The 10,402-nt window shown below is 44.3% G+C and overlaps 1 long non-coding RNA gene across 4 annotated transcripts; it reads right to left on the bottom strand.

Annotated features, from left to right (window-relative positions):
* Positions 1-258: 258 nt before the first annotated feature.
* On the bottom strand, positions 259-5,139 carry LOC125945842 (uncharacterized). Of its 4 annotated transcripts, none has more exons than XR_007467151.1 (4): positions 4,968-5,139; positions 2,405-2,541; positions 1,606-1,731; positions 259-503 (listed from the first exon to the last, which is right to left on the bottom strand). It is a non-coding gene; the product is annotated as an uncharacterized LOC125945842 (long non-coding RNA). The 4 variants fall into 4 exon arrangements; XR_007467152.1 differs by having other exon boundaries at positions 259-496; XR_007467153.1 differs by having other exon boundaries at positions 1,606-1,718.
* Between the last annotated feature and the right edge of the window lie 5,263 nt (positions 5,140-10,402).

Here is a 10,402-nt window from a genome sequence, read left to right as displayed (position 1 = left end):
TAGTTCGTTGCACAGTATGGTTAGTTGGCTACCTCTGTGCCAAAAAGTTTACGATTCCTGCACTCCATTCGCTAGTTATGAATGTTCACGTAACAGCCAAGTTTGGGCAATGTTTTGTCAATAACAAATGCCAGTATAATTTTTTCACTCTTTCTTGCTTTTGAATATCATTTAAAATGGTCCTTTATAAGGTCAATGTGAAATAAAAATTTAATGGCCAAAACTAAAACTTTTTTTGAAAAAGGTGGTGACAATGGCATCAAGCCACTGTCAAATGGCTCACCCTTCACAACAACTGCCTGCACAAGTACCAAAAACTGTCCAAAAGCGTATGTGTATGACAGATTTAGAATAAAATATACAGTCAACAGGAGGATGACTGCCTTCTCAGGTGATGATGCAGGTGGTAACGCCACAATGTTTTCCTTGCAGGCAATTTTGAAGTTGCCATTCTCTTTCAAAATGCATGGGCCTGGTGGACACCTGTTGCCAAGTTCTTGTGCCTTTAAAGAAAAGAGAAGCAGCAAATTTTAACAACACAATGGCTTTAAATTGTGGTGTTCGTGATGATACCCTTTTTATAAAACTAATAATTTATTTCACTATAATTTCTTGGTTTCCTTTCTTTCAAACCTGCAAAAGGTGCCAGTGTGCACAAAAATTCTATGAGCATGCCGCATCGACGATTTCTTAGTGTGAATGGAATCGGTGCTTTATTTCTGGAAAAAGCATTACACTTTTCTGGTTGAATGACCTGAGCATCAATTGGCTTTTCCAGCCTTGATGGATTGTTAGTTACCAACCAAACAATATCTTAATCTTTGCGCACTTCACACTTCATGCACTTTCCCACTACAAATAAATGTCCTCTTTACTCCATTATGTGCTTTGTAGTGCTGTTATGATGCTTAACGTAACTTACAGGTAAAACATGATTTTAAAAGTACGATTTGAAATTCACCTTTCCATACCTTTTTTAGGTATTTTGTGTACGGAACTACAGCCCTGAAGTTTTTTTATCCCTCCCTTTTCATTCAAGAGATCAGAAAGTGCTGTCTTAGCATAGTAAAAACTGCAGCATCAGCCTTCTTGGGTTGAACAAATTCTTCAAGTCCCATGAGACTTCACCGGTTCAAAATCGCTTGCATTTTGCTTAGCTTGGCCAACTCCACAGCCTCCATTGTGTCTCTAAATCTTATTTCTGCTTCTAAGCCAAGCTGAAAAAAATGCACATTGAGTGACACTTTATGGCCCAATGAAACAAAAACAGGCCCTAGGATAGCTTCAAATACTTTAATTCTGCTGAACAATACGATGAGAGAAAACATCACCTTTACACAACTACTCAAGCAGCGGAGTTGATTTTATATTCATCTTGACTTAGATGACATCTTTCAACATTCATTGTTACAGGAATGCCTTTTCACCAGTGTTAAGGGTTATAAAGTGCGAGCCGGTATGGTTATTGACCACTCACTTTTTATCATTTACCAAATGCTACCGACAGAGCACAGCTGACTAAACATAAATCACAGCTAACAAAATAACACACTCTTAACCTTACAGAGCAGATCCACACGATTTGAAAAACATAAGTTATCTTACCACGTCCGGATTTAAAAAGTATGATGGCAAATCATCTGGTGCATTGGAGCTGTGGGCCTCTGCAGTTGCGGCCAAAAGCATTTTCGTTCGCCCAAGGTCCATGCAAAAGGGATCTGTGACCATGTCCTCAATTGCATAGGCAAAAAAATCAAAGCCGATAAATAAAGAACTGTACACATCATCAAAGCACAGATTATAAAATAAGCTACGTTTTTGTGCTTCTGACAAACCACACATAGTAATATCCATGAAAAAACGCTTCACGTTAACAGCTAAAATGGCTAAATGCATTCCAGCTGAGCGCAGATAAATATATGCACATAAATGAAAATTGATAGCATAGCTGAAGAGATGGCAAGCAGCTCATCAACAAAATAAATACAAAATCCTCCTGTTTGGAACTTAGAGCCTAAGGAAATGATGCCGGGGCACAACACAGGAAGTAAAGGCAGTGAGCCAACAAAGCACTTTCATTCGAGAATCTCAAATTGTTTTACAAAAGTGCAGCTTCCAAATTGAGTAGCAGCACAGGCGTTCCTTACATTTCTTGTCTGCCACAGCTGCGGTCAATAGGCATAAATGCTTGGACTGACAACCAGCACAACCCTCAATACCTGTTAACATCTAGTAGTTCCACAAGATATCACACTTTGCCTGCCGAAAAATGGTTTACCAATGCAAGAAGTAGCAGGTGGTTGCTTATAAGCATAATATCGTCAGCTGCCACTTTCACCATAGAGGTAACTAACATGTTGTCGGGCAATGTTTGAACAAGGCCTTTGAAAAACTAAATTCTCACCTTCAGTTCAAGTAGTGCATCAGGACAAGGGATTGGGTTGCTGGAAGCGTGGTCACTTTCTGCAGGCTTCTCAGATACTTTTTCATCCAAAGCAGCCGCGTTTTCCTCGTTGCACTCACAGATCGCAAGAATGCTTTCTGAAATAGCATGAGTCAACGTTGAAATAAATGGCGGTATATACCTGACATGCTAGTGGCCTTTCCAGATTATGCGGGAATCGAGTGCTCAATATGGAATGGTTATAAATATGGTATTATACATCTAACATAACAAAATACATAACGAATGTATTCACGATGTGTTTTTGGAATGCTGCTACCACGTATAAACATTACAGTTCCAAGTCACAGGATGTGATAAATTTTGTGTTGTGGAGTAAAATTAATGTTACAAAGGTGTGTCCAAATCTTATCCTCTAGGTATATATACAAAATGCAATCAAAACCTCACAATCAATTGGCAAATTCAAAAAAGAAGTGAAAACTTTCCTAACATCCATGTCATATTCTGCGTAATTGTGGTTACTTCTTTTTATTTCCTTTTGTTGTCCCGCTCCCTATCATACCAAGTAGTTCACAACCTTTTATCGAAGAAACATCTCATCAGGGGTTGTTTTACATTGTTGAAAATAGATGCGACTTCTTTTTTTATTTTCACTACTTTTCACCCTGTAACCATCCGACAACAGCTTAGATGTGTTGAATTACCTTTTGTTTCTTATCCTGTCTAATTATTGCTGTTGTTTTTTTTTTTGCTGTTCTTTTTTTTCTTTCATTTTTTTTTCTTTCTCAATTTCTTTGTTTTGTCTGCAATCCATATTATTTTTGTTTTCGCTACTGCTGTTTGCTGCTTTAATTAATTTTTCTACATTAACTACTGTAGGAGGTCCCGATTCAGTCTCCGACTATGGGACCTCCTTCTGTATACACATATTTTGTAATTCATTCAATGCCCAAATAAAACCACTTCTGACTCTGACCCTACGTGGTGGCATCAACCAAACTAGAACTGCTGGTGGATTAGGCTGCTGCATAAGTTTCTCACAAATCATAACTACATGCCTATTACATGTGTCCACAGTGCATACCACAGCCATGACGCGAAGGGTTCGCGTAGAGACTGGAAATAATGGTTTCATTTTTATTTTTCATACAAAAGCAGGAACATTTGTCACAAACTATCCAAGTGGGCACAGCGATATTCGGTTTCTGCACAGGTTATTGTCGAACTGAGAACGTAGCTACGTTTGCAGATTATTAAGTTTGAGGACGCGCAGAAATGGCATAATTTTTGTGGGCACATCATGATGTAAGAACTTATTCAGCACGTACGCGTTGTAGGCAATTATTCTGTCGTGCAACCAGAACTGAAATCCACGGCATAGAAATGGCGGCACAATTTCTGAATACCAGGCACGGTGATACCAGGCCAGGCATGCGTTCCTCACTTTCTTCCCTCCACCAATGAAATGTTTTTGTTAACTAATATAAGCTGCCCCAAAAGAGTTATATTATGAAGCGACAGCAGCGTGAACTTACGCTACTGCTAAGACAACCACTGTCCCTTAGATTTCTCTACGTCAGGGAGCAAGCTAAGGGTGGCGTGGACATAAGATCTGAAAAAGCCGGCGGCATTGGAAGAAACAAGAAACTACCTAACGTACACAGCCAAACCTAGGCAGTGCGGCCGCCAACGCATTGAACCATTATTAACAGTTATGCAGAATGGCATCTTACTCGCGCTCTCTCTTTAATTGGTGCATTACGTGCGTGCAAGCGGCAAGGACAAATATTCCCGGGACGAAGATCCCGGTTTTGCAAGCACTGTAGATCCATGCTACCTAGCAGAATAAAACAGCGGGAATAACCCACAAGTTTAAAAAAAAAATACCGATACGTTCAAGGACGCAAGCTCTGGCAAATTTGCTTGGAAGTTGCTAAGCGTGTGAGCGCGCTGAGATTGCGAGCGGCAAACACGCGGTCGCATGGTGCGAAGATCCACAACTGCTGTCAGCTAAAGCGACCGTCAATATCTTACTAAGCAACATACTGTAAGGGGGCATACAGATTACTGGGAAACACGCGAACCAGCAACGTGGTCGGAGTCATAAATGGCCAGCGGATTCCGGGAAACGAGCACGCAAATTGACGCGAATTACCATTTACCGATTACGTTTCGCCAAAACAAAGTGAAGTTGCACGCTACGAAAAAAATTTCCGCGCAGAATTTAAGACAGCGTAAATGACGAAATAAGCATATTAACAGGAATTGTCTTTTCGCCCTTTGCCTCGTGATCCGCAATTTGGGGGAAAAACTGCCACCATTCCGTCATTTAAAATGCTCTATTACGCGCGCTGGAAACAAATCCGCCGGGATGGTACTCAAATTAAGCTATCGGACTATATAAGCAGTAATTGTCTTCGTGGAGCGAGTTTGGCAGGCGTGCCTGAATCAACTGAATACATACAACTGAATACAGTTGAATTATTCCTACCCGACATAATGATATTTTATGTTTCACTGAACAACAACCGTAATGAGCACATAAATATGCAGCACTGACCTTTGTTTGCGCCTCCTAGCAACTCCACCACTCCGCCTCGTCGTAACGGTTACCGCCAAAATGTCCGACAGCACACCACCGTCATTTCTTGCAGTTCGCATCAGGCGGGGCAAGCGCCACTGCACTGTGCGTGTCACCACAGAACACCCATGTGTCACAACGTAAACCGCGCCGGCGAGGAGAGCTCGTCAGACGTCGCGCATGCGCATCTGGAGGTAGCGATTGTATGGGCGATGTGCCCGCGGTACAGCGCGTGAAAACTGCGCGGCCGTCGCCGTTTTTTTTTTTTTTTTTTTTTTTTCTTTTTTTTTTCCCGGAAATGACAACGCGCCGCGCGCCCTCAGGGCGCAGTGTTTAGTTATTAACACGTTAATATATATATTATTGTACTTAATACATGCAATGTACGTAATACAGGTGTTAATGCATTTTACAAAGATATTAGCAGACCGCTTAACACGTTAATTTGTACTTAAGTTGTTTCGCACTGCTGGCCGTGAGCGCGCGCAATAACCGTACATAATTTCTGAAGAAAGCTTTTCAGCGTTGCTGTTTACAATAAGCGCGAAATGTACGCTGCTTCATTTGCTGCGTTTCCTTGACCACAGCAAGCCTGTTCATTACCAAAAAATATAATGCGACGCTCATTGATATACACATGACAAATTACTCGCGTACAGCCAGGGCAAGGTGTGACACAGTTTATTAGAAAGTAAAGCACCGGCCCGTTTCAAAACAGTTCTTCTCCTCCTTAAGGCCAGCACTGCAGAAAAACAATATACAAGGGAGCAGCAGGAGACGGAAGGGTCATTCGGTGCGCTACAGTTACCATGAAGAAATCGATGTTTACACTGCGAATCTTTCCTTTATTGAAGTGCATAATTTAGAAAAATATTATGATATCAGTATTAATACACAGAGTTTACTGCAGATACTGCGAAGTATTTTAAGTTCTCTAAGTTTAATTTCGTTCCTCACTTCTGAATCGTATACAGTCGACCTTTCCCTGCAAACTGATATTTTTGTTTGCTTGTGGAAATCAAAGAGCTACCAGGAGCAGGAAAATGCAACCACACTTGCATGCGTATAAGCATGCGCAATATACCGCAACTTGACCCAAGGGTGCATTATAACTGAAGGCTGTAGTCATTGACTTATTGTTTAAGCGTTGAAGACTGTGTACGTACTAGACCACAGCGCGCAAATGGCTGAACGTTGAACCAAAGCCATTGTTTCTATGGTGCTACTTGTTAGTCAAATGCACAACACGTGATAGCCTCAAGAATTATTTTATAACCGAGGTGTCCAGAAAAGCGCGATGTCCACCAGAAATTCTTGAGCCCAGGCAGTTATGGGCTTCGTCCAAACAGCAGAGTGGGCACCGAAAGACGCCAGACCTTCTGGAATTCAAGTTATTGATGACTTTAGACGCACTGAAGTAAAATGGAGAGACGAGCTAGCTGGTGAACATTCGTCATTGAAACGGAACCGTAAACTGAGACAAGCACAAGAGAGGGCAACGACACCTTCGCTTTGGTGTACTGCGCGTCTCAAATTAGTGACAGCAAGACCAGGTTCGCAAAGGCCGTTTGATCGCCGCAGACAACCTGACAAGAGGATCCTGCAAGTTCTACTTTTCGCTAAGATATATCCTTTGCTTGCGTCGTTTAATCTTTCTACGGCGTTGTTGAACAGGGATCTTTTTAATGTAAAATGACATCACTAAATATCCTCCTTAGCAGTTTATAAATGTCAACTGCTGTAAGATAGCTTCACAGATACAGCGTAAGTTTCTGCAATTTTATATGCCATGTGTGTATGGTCCAAGGGCATTTCCGCCCAAAGAGCGCCAAATTTATATGTGGTGCAATGCACACTTCACTGCAGCGCACCAGTTATGTGGAACAAGACACAAGCAAAAAACATACAAGCGCACTGTCTAGAAATGTTACTGGAATCTAAGTGGAACGATAACTGGATCATACAACACCGCCTCCCCCCCTTTACTGAGTTCCAAATAAGAACGACAAACATAAAGAAAACAGAACGAACGTTCCACATAAGATCCACTTATATGTCTCGTTCCACTCATTGACTGTTCCGATCCAGATAAAAATATGTGAATCACCTTTTTAACTGGAACTTATATGGAACCAGATTAAGAGTGTAACTATGGTTTCGCTATGTTGTTGTACATATTGCCTAAATACTTAAACACTGAATTCTATGAGAATTTATGCTATATGTCATTTCATGCTATTCGAGACTCATTCGTGGCTTAGTTCTTGTTGACTTAATATAGAGCATTCGCATTTTCTTTTATAAATATAATTTTGCACTGTTTGATGTTAACTCAAATATTTTTCGTACTGTGTATTTATTATGCGAGTATTCACTACATGTTTTACTGCATTTGAAGTTCTACGTATCATTGTATAATGACATACGCAACTGTTGTACTAACAATGTCCGAGAGATTTCATTGCATTACACATATTGTACCCTATTATTGCTACACTTTTTTTCTTTTTTTTTCCTTCTTCCTTTTGTCGCAGCTGTCAATGTGTTAAAAGTGTTCGAGAGCCTTGTCAAGCGGTCGTGTAGACTGCATTTTCTCTCAAACCCCCAGTTTGTACCGCACACTCTATTGCAAACTGAAATAAAGCTTTGATTGATTGATTGATTGATTGATTGATTGATTGAATATCTTGCATGCTGAATTTGCAAACGTTCTTTTTACACAAAATTTATTAGCAGACGCGGCAGACCTTTGCAGTGTAAAAGCAACAGCCCCCTTGAACTTTACATAGCTTGGGATATCCAAGTCGCAATTCTTCACTATTCACGCAGTTTCCAAAAATAAACTGGAGCTAACCGTGACAGCAGAAAGCAGCCGAAAAAAATTTGGAGGACGCTTAATCTTCGCCTTTAAAAGTGGAACGCTATAGCATTAAAGATCCCTGACTGCTTGTCACGTTTCCCGGCAAATGCAGCTTGTGTAGCCCTGATGTTTACCGGGAAATGCTGGCGGCGAACGCTTTGCACGAAGGCGAGCTTTCTGGTAGAAACGCGGCCTCTTGCAGGGGCCGATGTTCTGTTGTTGTTTCGCACTTTTAGTACTTTAGTATGAGAAGATTTAACGTAAAACGCATGCGCTGTGGGTGTTTTGTTAGATGACATTTTTTTGTCGTCTGTCATCTCAAAATTCCGAGGAATAACTTTGTAAACAGTGTAAGACAAGGTATGAACAACTTTAGTGATAGAAGAACAACTTTAGTGCCGTAAAGAATATTTTTCGCTCACGGGACGCCTATACGCCGGCTACGACGCCGACAACGTGTTTTCTGCGACACGGGACCCTTAACGTTGTCGCGTTAACATCCTTCAGTAAGTACCGCTGGCGCGATCTAAACCTCGGGCATGCACGAAGCGAACGAGCGTGCCCGGTAGCCGAGCCAGTGGCGTCCCGGCCATGACGTCACTTGCGAGAGGGCGCATTGCTAACGCTCACGCTAGATCCTTGCGTTTGCTGATATACGCTATACTAAAGCTGTGATGAAGAAGACGTGCTACATGCTCTGCAGATGATGCACACCACCAGCAGTAGCAGCATCGTGATCGCTCCGCAAAAGACGACGCCGAAGTGACCGCTAAGAGCGCTGCCCGACGTAACTTTTTAGCCGCCCGTTCTGTGGTTCTGTGTCAGTATATCCGAAGGATATACATCTACGCTTGCATCAATAAACCTCATTTCAATTGGTGGAAGGTGCTGGGTGCGACCTGCCAAGCTTACATCCTGGAACTCCGCTCCCGTACGCTTCGTCCCGCTATGCCCGAAGACGCAACCACGCCCCCACCGTCCACGGCCTTGCCATCCACGGCCCTGCCATCCACGGCCCTGCCATCCACGGCCCCGCCATCCACGGCCCCGCCATCCACGGCCCCGCCATCCACGGCCCCTCCTTCCACGCCCCCTCCACCCGTCATTTGCTCCGGGGTGCCTTACCTGAGGGATCCGGTGGTCTTCAGCGGCACTGACGACAGTGATGTGGAGGACTGGCTATCGACTTACGATAGGGTAAGCGTCCACAACCGATGGGATGAAACCGCCAAACTGAACAATGTCCTCTTCTACCTTTCACATGTGGCTCATCTGTGGTTTAAAAACCATGAGAAAGATTTTTCCACCTGGTCTGCATTCAAGGCCGCCCTCATAGATGTGTTCGGACGCCCCGCCGTGCGCCAGTTGCGCGCTGAACAGCGTTTGCGCCAGCGCGCCCAGCAACCGGGCGAGTCGTTCACAAGCTACATTGAGGACGTTCTCGACCTCTCGAAGCGCGTCAATGCCTCGATGCCCGAATCTGACAGAATCAAGCACATCATGAAAGGCATTGACGATGACGTCTTTCAGATGCTTCTTGCAAAAAACCCGACCAGCGTAGCGGAACTCATCAAACTGTGTCAGAGCTACGATGAACTCCGGAAACAGCGGGCCTTGACTCGTCGCCCGGTTACTAACGACGACAGCCTCGCAGGCCTGGCCGTTCACTCGGACCAGTCAACACTGATGCCACAGCTCCAGGCGTTCATACGCGAGGAAGTAGCTCGGCAGCTCTCACTGCTGCAGTTTGCTCAGCAACAGCCCCAGCCCCGTCCTGCTCCTTAGCTGTCACCCGCTATTCGGCAGGCGATTGAAGCAGAAATTGCCGACGCTGTGCCAGTGTCCTCTCAGTCGCATCCGGTAGCTGCTCCTCTCACGTACGCCGACGTCGTCGCACGGCCTCGAACGCACCCTGCTTTCACACCGCGTCAACCACTGCTCGCGCAGACTCCACCCCGCACCCCTTGCGCTGGCCCCATGGCCGCAAACAATTGGCGTACTCCTGACGACAAACCAATTTGCTTTGCCTGTGGCCGCCCCGGACATATCGCTCGCTACTGTCGCCGCCGCATGCCTTTGGCCGTCTCATATGGCTATGAACCAACGACTCGCTATCCCGACCAGCCACCGCTCCGCTACACTCCAGGATCACCTCCAAGAGTTCCTGATCGTCATACGTCCTTCGCCCGACGATCTCTGTCAACACGTCGGCGTTCTCTCTCCCCAATGCGTCGTCGTCCCATGCCTTCAGAAGAGGAAAACTAAACGCCGCAGTTCATGAGGCAAGAACTGCGTCGCCGTCACAGCGTCCAAGTCCTCACAATTCTCCGCCGAATGTACTTGCTGTTTCTGTTGAGGGAGTATCAACTCTTGCCCTTGTGGACACTGGAGCCGCCGTTTGTGTAATAAATGAAAGACACTGTCGCTCCATCCGGAAAGTGACGACGCCAGTTGCTGGTGTAGCCCTCCGTACCGCAACAGCGCAGCATGTTCAGCCGTTAGCAGCTTGTACGGCCCGAGTTGTAATTGAGCACATGATGTACATTATTGAGTT

The sequence above is a fragment of the Dermacentor silvarum genome, chromosome 1, assembly GCF_013339745.2.
Source record: "Dermacentor silvarum isolate Dsil-2018 chromosome 1, BIME_Dsil_1.4, whole genome shotgun sequence".
NCBI classification, from domain to species: Eukaryota; Metazoa; Arthropoda; class Arachnida; order Ixodida; family Ixodidae; genus Dermacentor; species Dermacentor silvarum.
The sequence above is the reverse complement of the archived record's forward strand: the minus strand, read 5'-3'. Positions and strand labels throughout refer to the sequence as shown.